Source organism: Hakea prostrata, chromosome 2 (genome assembly GCF_041222555.1).
Source record: "Hakea prostrata isolate BN-2017 chromosome 2, UWA_Hpros_2, whole genome shotgun sequence".
NCBI classification, from domain to species: domain Eukaryota; kingdom Viridiplantae; phylum Streptophyta; class Magnoliopsida; order Proteales; family Proteaceae; genus Hakea; species Hakea prostrata.
In genome coordinates, this window is record NC_142601.1 from 22,533,500 (window position 1) to 22,543,829 (window position 10,330).

Sequence of the window (10,330 nt, forward strand, 5' to 3'; positions counted from 1 at the left end):
CTTGACCTATGCCTTAACAGAATGACCTTGACTATTACATGTACAATATTTAATCAATTTCCATTCCATGTTTTTATGCATTTATTTTTGTATTTCTTTTCTTTGATTGTCTATATTTCTTTTCAAGCTTATGAATGAAAATTTTCCACCTCTTATAAAAATAAAAAATAAAATAAAAACAAATATTAATTTTATATATAAGTTATTCATCATCACATGTGAAGATGAAGATGAAAAGTTCTACTTGTATTTTGTTTTCACCTTCGAGATATAAAACAATTATACATATAATTTTGAGAATGGTTTTTGTTTTAAAATGTAAAGCATTTTAGAGAATTAATTATTATAAAGGTTAACACGTAAGTCTCTAAAAGGGGAAAAGCATAATTAGGTTTCTCTCGAGGCCAATGTTGACTAGAATTTTCATCAAGTCATGAACACAATCTGAATTTTTGTACATACAAACAAAAATGAAAATCTGTATTTTTATCCACTCACGACAAGTAGACCCTTGTCATTGAGGTTAGGAGATAACACGTAAACATATCAAAATAATATTCCAAAAATAGGGCAAAACCATGAAAAAGAATTCCATAGAATCATCAAAAATACAAAGCTACCAAATCATCATCAGGTACACATGGTGAAAATTGGTTGGAACACCAAGCAGAATAACTAAGAAATTGAAAGAGAAAAAACAATATTGAAGTTTTGGATTCTGCCACTTGGTACTCTTTTTGGTACATCCTTCAAGTTAGGTATCGACAAAGATTGCAATTCTGGTTCTGTCATTTTTGAGTGTTTGATTCAAGTAGAAAGTGAAGAGATGTTTCTTAATTAATGCTTTCTTTGCATAGTATTCTAGGTTTGGAGTTAGGCATCTTGTATATTTTTCATCTCCTTTTACCAGACACTACGAGGAGGGTGCACATCTAAATTTTGATAAGAAAAATCGCAAGCAAATCCCTCAGTAAACCCCTCTCTCTTAATATGTGATAGAGAAATATGAAAAAAACATAGATTTCTACCCGTTAGGATAGAAGATCCGGACTCGAGGTTTGTGCGGTTATAACCAGAGATTATTCGTTCAAAGTTCTCTAATCGGCTGTAGCAGAAAAATCTCTAGAAGATCCTATGATATGGACACCTATGCTAATAGAGAAGAAGATTTTAAGGGAATTGTAATATTTTAAGCATTACCATTTTAATAGAGAAGGGGCAAGATTCACTGGGAAGATTGACTGCTTGAAGAAAGCTTATGATTCAGGCGCAATGAAATTCTCTTTTCACCTTGCTCCTTAGGCTTAATTTTCATCCCATGTTCATTAATTAGATTGCTAATTGTGTAACACAACCTTCTTTCATGGTCTCTATTGATGGCATTCACTCGCTAAAATTTTTTGGTACTAGAGGGATTCATCAGGGATGCCCGACGTTTGTTGTCCTTTTCAACTTGGTCCTTCAGGTCTTTACCAACTCCCTTTCATTGGCAACCATGTAGGGAAGGTTTTAGTATCATCCTTTATGCAAAGAGTCGGGATTACATTTGCGCGTTTTGCTGACAACCTTTTTATCTTTGAAAGGTCCTCGGTGTCCATTGCATAACATTTTCAAGGATTTTTCCTCCTAGTCTAGGTTGGAGGTGAATCAAGGGAAATCTACCACTTTCTTTGCTAATATGCTGAAGGATGTAAACCAATTCGTTATCTGGGGGTGCTATTGACTTTTAAAAGGCCAACGGCATCGGATTTTGCAGGTCTGATTACTTAGGTGAAGAGTGAGTTAACTTCTTGGAAGGCAAATCCTTATCATCCACTGGTCGATTGACCCTCATAAAATCTAAAGCGAATTACATGGCACCCACTATATTTGGGGTGAAACTAATAACCATCCACTATTGTCTAGAAAATTATATAGCATCCACATGCATAATTACAAGTTACTCAAAGTTAAATTTGTTGTTAAATAGATAGCAAAATTATTTAAATGCCCTTTGTTGCGAATACCAAACCCCTCTTCTTCCTATGATGGAAACTACTCTCCACCACCCGAAACTGCCCAGCATGCCTATGACTAGACCCCCTCCCAGCCAGTGATCAATATCCACCCCCATTTCTCTCTCTCTCTCTCTCTCTCTCTCTCTCTCTCTCTCTCTCTCTCTCTCTCTCTAACAAGAGTAGATCTGATTCTGCAGATAATAAAAATCTAATCTCTCATGATTTACTATCAATTTGGCCAACACATTTCAACCAAAAAAGATGAGTGAAGGGATTCTGAAGGGAGAATCCCTTCACCCATCTAGGGGTTGAGTACGGCATCAAAGGGCATTTAGGTAATCTTATAACCTATTTAACAATAGAATTTAACAGTGGGTAACTTGTAATTATGCATGTGGGTGCCATGGAATTTTTAAGACAATAGTGGGTGATCACTAGTTTCACCCCAAATATAGTGGGTGCCATGTAATTTGCTCTAAAATCTATGATCAATGAAATTGTTTGTTCTTGACTGAGTGCTTTTAGACTCCCCTCTTGGATAATCAATCATTTGGAGAATATTGTGAGAAAATTCTTTTGGTTTGGGGATGTCGAGAGTGAATCCTATAAAGTGGCTTGGCGGACAATGTGCACCACTAAGGATGAGGGTGGATTGGGTTTATATGACCTTAACTCCAGGAATCAAGCCTCCATCTTGAAACATTTTTGGAGTTTGGCAGTAGGAAGAAAACCATGTTGGGTTAAGTTAATTTCATCAATCATATATGGTTGCGTCGCCACCCTATTTGGTCCCTTCTCGTGCCAAGTATGTGTTTGTCTTCTTTTAAGGCTTTTCTTAGTCTCCGACTCATGGATGTGAAGTGTATCCAACACTGGCCTCCTTCATGATGGATCTCCCACCCTATTATGGCATGACCTGTGGTTGCCTGGTGGGGTGATATTATTAAAATTCGATGCTTGAAGTGCTTAAGCATTGACCAACTTGTTTGGGTGGCCATGTCTAATGGACAGTTCACCATTAAGTTAGCCATAGTGGCTCTGCATGGAAGCGGTTCTAAGGTGCAATGGGCAAAGGTTATTTGGGTAGCAAAGAGCCAAGTGAGATTCTCAGTGATAGGCTTGCTCACTATTCTCGGAAGGCTAACGACGATGGACATGCTGGTCAATTGGGGTATCCATGTTGATCCTCGATGCTTTTTGTGTGGGGTTGGCATGGAGAGTTGCGTCCATCTATTCTTTGAGTGTGATTACTCTAGAGTGGTATGGTCATGGGTGCTTTAGTTAAATGGTCAACCCAATCACTGGATCTGCAGTTGGAGGAATGAAGTCAAATGGATCTCGGAACATTTTGCTGGTAGCACCTCACTTCATGCAATGAAATGTTTCAGTTTTACCTCTACCATTTATCATATCTGGAGGGGGAGAAATAGTAGGGTGCATCATCATGACAAACAATCACCTAATGAACTCATCCATCGCATTGTGAGAACAGTTCAACTGCGACTTATGGAGAAGGAGTCACCTATGAAGAATTTGGCTGCCAGCAAAGCTTTTTTGGAAAGATGGAATATCTTACTTTGTGTTGTCATCCGTCTTTATGCACCATTCATTACGGCATCGAAGGGCTAGAAGTTGTTAATATTGATGGGTCAATTGAGGGAGAGTAGAGCAGCTATGGTGCGATAGGTAGGAACCATGAGGGGAGGTTGGTTTTGACATGGTTGAGGTGTGCTCTGACTCTTTAAATGCGGTTCAAGTTGTCAATGGTGCATGGGTGTGATTGAGGACGTACAACACCTGAAGGATTCTTTTGCCCATTGCCACATGATATGTCAAGTGCATGAGACCAAGCACTCTACTAATTTCTTGGAGAGTATGGTCTCGGTCCTAGATGAGTTATATTTGGATACGAATTGTCTATCCTATAAGCTTTATAGGTTTGTTTGTGAAGAAATGTAAGGGATACAGTTCTTCCATCAATAACTCTTGTAATCTTCTACTTTCATATTATAATATTATATTCTCGCCCTTGCTCCCCCCTCCCCCTCCCAATTGGGAAAAAAAAAGAAAGAAGAGAAGTGAATTAAATTTACAACCCCTCTTGTGTTTGCAAATAATTACGTTTACACTTCTTGGAATTCATTTATATTAGAAACATCCCTGTGTGCCTAACACTATTAGTTTTTAATATGCAAATGACATGTTTACCCTAAATCTTAACATAATTTAGAAAAATTAAAGTACATACAAAAAAGTTAGTATATTATAAATAATATTAATTATAAATGCTCATAACCCCCATAGAGTTAATATCAAAATATGTAACTTCTGGCTAAAGATCTCAGCTAATTCAGTGTAACTTCGAGCTAAAGCTCAATCAGTTCAGTGTGCAACTTTGGTGATCTTCATTTTCATATTAAAAATCAATATTCATTCTATACACCTTCTATCATGGGCATGAATCTATCATTCCATATAAAAAATATCTTATTGTGTGCAAGCATCATATATTGTATTTTCTTGTAGACTCTGATATTTCCATGTCAATGAATATTTTGTAATATTTTTACTTCCACTATAAATAAATAATGCATGCAACGTAATGCAATTGAGATATTACTTTCATCTTATCCTAATTTTCTTCGTATCTTTACTATATTTCTTTTAATTATCCTTTAGTTTTATAATATGTTATCACTATAACTCATCTCAAAGTAATTGAATTTTGGAAGAAAAGACAACAAAATATACAATATTACACTTTTTATTCTAAGGTTAAAAAAAAAAAATATGATTAACCTCCCCGTGCTTGCTATATATCTGTAAGTAGTGGAGTGTATCTCGTCTATCTTGCAATGTAAGTGCGTCGTGGTTATTTTGATATATGATTTATTGAATCTTAGAATCAAACAAATGATAAACTATCAAGTCATTAAGCTGTTTTTGGTACAATAAGATTTCTTTAAGAATTTTATCAAAGTCTATGAAAAAATAAAATATTATGACATTTCCTTGAATTTTTTTATTTTTTAATTAGTTAATCGATTGATGATTATCAATATTTTTTTTATTTTATGATTTAAGGTTTTATTATTAATGTGTTTAGAAATTTCATTTTTTTGGAAAGCTGAAAAATAGAAGAATCTTCGATGTGATACTAGAAAATTCATGTGATATGATTTTTCATTAGATTAAAATATGGCATGTGTTCAATTATTAAAAGTATATTTTTTTTCTTTCTTTTTCCCTCTATACCAAATATTGGTTTACTATTGCTTTTTTCTCACATTTTATTTTCTATTTCTAAATTACATTAAGTATTATAATAATTATTAATTGTGTATATATGTGTTTTGGTATATGATTTATATCTCATACTTTGTTTTATCATACATTAAGTTTTTCCTAATAGATTTGTACTAGTATAATAATTCAGTATTTTATTGGTTTGAAATCTATATATTTTTTTAAGCACAATCATATAAAATTATAATATTATATTACTTATAGTAGTCTATGCAGATGTGCAACACTTTAGATTACATTGACAATCGTAGTTCGTCATTAACCAATCTTAATATAATAGTTTTATTTGTTGTATCCAACGGTTATTAATTTTGCATCACAATATTATTAGATGATATAGTTTTTTTTTTACCTTAAATATTATTATAACATTATTATAATAATCACAAAGAAGATATGCACTTCATTACTTTAATATTAGAATACATTTTATATTTTAGTTATAGATTATTCATAGACACACATATTGCTTAGTGTTCTATAAAATTTATTTTAATTATTCTTCTTCTTTTATATTAGTTTGCATTATATTAATTCTTATGACATTTTAATTCATGACCATCAATATAATGAGCAAGAATTACTTGTCATTGATATTAAAATCCATGTTGATGCTAAGATCTTGAAAATATAATTATAAAATAAATATTTTATAAAATAATGATGGGTCTTTGATATTGAAATCCACGTTGATACTAAAGGTCTTGAAAATATAATTATAAAATAAACAGAAGTAATCAAACAAGATAAGAGGTCATGATTTTCCTTCACCATCATCTCCATAAAGGGCTAAAAGCTAAATACATAACGTTGAAAGATCTACAAGAGTAGTTGAATAATTTAAAAGAATTGTATGACCATAAAAAATAGTAATCTTATTTAAATGTTGTTGCAAGATTTTAAAACTGCAAATAAATATAATGTTGCAGTTTTTAAATTAGTTATTAATTAAAATTATTTGTATAAAATATTATTAATGAGGGTTTACTTTAAAAAATTCAATTTTTTTTTTTTAAATTTAAAATATAAAACTCATAAAAGATATAGACTCTTGCTGGGAGTTGACATATAAGTTTCATGGGAGAGTGATTCGTTGAGATTAGTATCTATAATTATATATATATAAAGCTTAATCGGTAGACTTGTATTGATTTCTCACTTCATCCTCCAACTCTTTTAATTCTGAAAAGATATTATTTCTCCCAGATTTTGAAGCGAAAGCTACACCGTACCAGAAAAGGCTCTAGTCATTTTCTAGGTATTTTTTTTTTCTCTGCAATTCTAAGCAGCAATGGAGAAATTGATTTTGTTTGAACCAATGCTTTCTATTCTTTTACTTCTTCATCTAGTCTAAAAAGGTGAATTTAGAGAGGTAAGAGATTAGTAAAAAAATTTAGAAGAAAATAAGTACAAGGAAAAGATAGAAAAATTTTTAGTCTTAAACTGTTGTCCATGAGTAAAATCTAACAAAACTGATCTAGAGTCATACAAAGACTCCCCAGAGTATAAAACTATACTTTTTTTTAGGGTAAATGAAAGGACTAGACTGATCCAGAAAGGAGGGGGGAAAATAGAATCATTTTATAGTAGATACACTTTGTTTATTTGAAGTTAGAGAAAGTGATGACAAACATGAATGTCTAATAAGTTCGAAATTATTTTTTGCCATAATACTCCATCTTTTTGGTTTTGGTAATCATAGTACTCCATCTTATGATTGAATGAAACTTGTGGTTGACTCATTATAACACCCCATGTGATTGAATAATACATGATTAGATTCAGTAAGAGACTAATATGTGGTGAAAAAGTGCGTGAAGAATATAGTTCTCTACCATTATGGATAGAGTATTTCAACCCCCTTCTTTATGCCTAATTTTCTTATTTTTTGGCCAAATATGCTTCGGTTTTCTCTCTTAAGTTCAACCGGGTGGACAAAATAGAAGTAATAAATCATATAATTGGAAGAAGAGAAGAAAAAAAAGACAAAAAATAAAATAAAATAAGTAACTATGATATTGCTAATGCTTTTCTCTCACATTAGGTACTTCAAAGAGTCGAAGGTGATCATGGCTCCAAGAAAAAATAATTTCATGCAAACAGAGAAGAAGATCAAGAAACGCGTATATCTGCAACAAAAAAGAATAATAAAAAGAAAGAGAGACAAGGAGAAGAACCATCTTGGTCTAATCTTCCAACTGACATACTAGAATATGTCATGTCAAAGCTATATTTTAGTGATGTAACAAGTTTCCATCAAGTTTGCAAGCAATGGAGTTCCATTAAGTTTCCCCCAGTTCAGCAATTGATTAACTTTCCTCAATGACATACTCATCCAATGAATCATCAAACCCCATGGCTAATTATGAAAGATTGTTGCACTCGTTTGACTTCATCATTTAACCTCATCGCCCCATCTTCTTCTCGGGAGAAAAAGAAAATTCATACCATCAACATTGAAGGAATGCAAGCACTTGAAACAGCTAGAGTTTGTAGTACCAAGTTTGGTTGGTTGCTACTTGCATGTTCTAGTTCTAATTCGCATTGCCCTCTTACTTCATTCTTTCTATACTCTCCATTTATCAACTAAAGGATTGACTTACCTAACTTGAATTCTTCAAAGTTCAATATAGCAACGTTTTCTTCACCACCCATTTCTCCTGATTGCATGATATTTGTTTTGCATTATACAGATAAAATTAATATCAACATATGTCGACTAGGAGATATAGTTTGGGGCTCAAGTAGTTTCCCTGATAAGTTTTCTCGGATTAAAGATGTAGTGAAAATGGTTTTAAGAAATACTCTGAATGATATTAAACATGTTTATTGTTAAACAAAATAATTAATTACTAATGAAAAATCATGAAGTTTGTCCTATTAACTTTGCTCTATTCCCTGATGTAAATGTAACAATTAATGGTAAATCTGAAAGAAGACAAAATTATAACTGTGGCTATGACCGTGAACGTGGATGAGGCAAAAAATGGAATAATTATCGTAATTATGATAGAAATAAATAAGAGAATAATAAAGATTCTTAATGTAACTCTACAAGGAGTACCATCGATTTTGTATGAAAGGTCATTGAAAAGTGTCTGTCATACTCTAGAACATTTTTTTCAAGCTTTATCAAGCTTCAATTAAAAGAAATGAAAATGATGTGGATATGAATTTGACTTTCCAATATTAATGATACTAAAATAAATTGTGCTTATAAAGAGGTTGATTTTGATAAACTCACAAATATTATACATTTAGATGCTGTAGATTTTCTTGAAGACAATAGTTGAAGATTTGATTATGTTATTAGGATTGAAATAAAAATAAAATTGATATTTTGTTAATTCATTTATCTTAAATATAATTTTATACAATCTTTCATTTTGTTGATTTTCTACATATCTTTTGATATCTTTGAATTCATGTTAATAAAGAATATGGATATTTCAATCTTCAATTATATGAATACTGTAACATGTGTTGATAAATCAAAAGAATATTGATTTCAATTGGTTTATTATTTAGTATAATTGATTAAACCATCTAAGATCAAATGTAGTGTAAAAATTATTGAAAGTTTATATAATCATCTATAGAAGAACTAGAAGATTTTTCAGTTTAATGAATTTTCTTGCGTTGCTTGTTCTTAAAGAAATTTATTATTATATGATGAAATATGTGGACCTATTTACCCATCATGTAAACTATTTAGATATTATATAGTTTTAGTAGATGCATCTACAAGATGATGACATATATGTTTATTATCAACTCGCAATATAGCATTCACAAGATTGTTTGTGCAAATAGTTAAATTAAAAGCATTATTTTTGGATTATAAAATAAAGATAATTTATCTTGAAAATGCTGATGAGTTTATACTCGTGTTTTTAATGATTATTGTATGATAATTAAAATCACAGAATAGCATGTTACTCATGTTCATACCTAAAATAGTTTGGTATAATCATTTATTAAACGTCTTTAATTAATAACTAAATCATTGTTTATGAGAAAAAAAATTTCTTGTGTCAGTATGGGGATATACTATTTTATATGTAGTATGTAATAACCCTTATATTCCTAACTTGAAAACCCGAATTGCAGGTTCGAATACCCGAAGCTCTAGCAGAAAAAAGTTGTGGGCCATTCTGATTGAAGCCTAATATTCAACCCCAAAGTCCATGGATCTGGTTATTATTGGTGAAGAACCTGCCTTATTGGGAATAAAAAGAAGATCCAGTTGAAACTTGTATGGATTGGGTAGATGGATATCCAATGCAAGAAAGGTCGAGTTGGAAGTTGTCCATAAACAAGGTAAGACTCCTCTATGTGTTGTTTAAGGTTGTAGCGGTATTAGGGATCAACCGGAAGTGCAAATGCCAAAGTACTGAGAAGTATCAAGGGTGGTTGCTTAAGGCAATCGATTGGCTAAGAAACCACCACCCTGGCAGCTGATTGAAAAATTCCGCTAGAAAACCCTAATTTTTCCCTGGCACCCTATTTAAAGTCTTCCACGACCTCATTTCATATTGTTTTATTCCTGAAAGCTGCTATGGATTGAAAAGAGTCATAAAACACGTGGTTGGTGAATGAGAACCTTTTTTCCGCAGAGAATCTTTCGAATTTTAAGTAGAGGTAAGTTCAACCACTCTCTTAATCTATTGAATTTTTATCTTATTAGAGAGTAGTTATTCTTCCTCTGGTTCTGTTGTGATGGTTTAGAGTAAATTATTTCTTTCTCACCGATGATCTCGATTATATCATGCCAGAAGAGTGGATTTTATATCTAATTTAATGGTGGATCTTATCGAAGAAGATGATGTAGATCTATATTATTCCCTTCTGATATTTGTAGTTTGAGTGACCTCTTTGGAGTTCTAAGAACGTAGTTTAAACTGGATTAACCCAAAATCAGATTGAGGATGAATGATCTGAAGTTTGAATTTCGAACTTAGAATTTTGCCTGAGAGTAAAGCGGTCAATCAACTTGACCAACCGCCTTAACCAACTAGTTGGGTTCC

At 32.1% G+C, this 10,330-nt stretch overlaps 1 pseudogene; it reads left to right on the top strand.

Moving 5' to 3' along the window:
* Window positions 1–3,061: 3,061 nt before the first annotated feature.
* Window positions 3,062–8,139, top strand: LOC149024072 (F-box protein At4g00893-like; annotated as a pseudogene).
* Window positions 8,140–10,330: the final 2,191 nt, after the last annotated feature.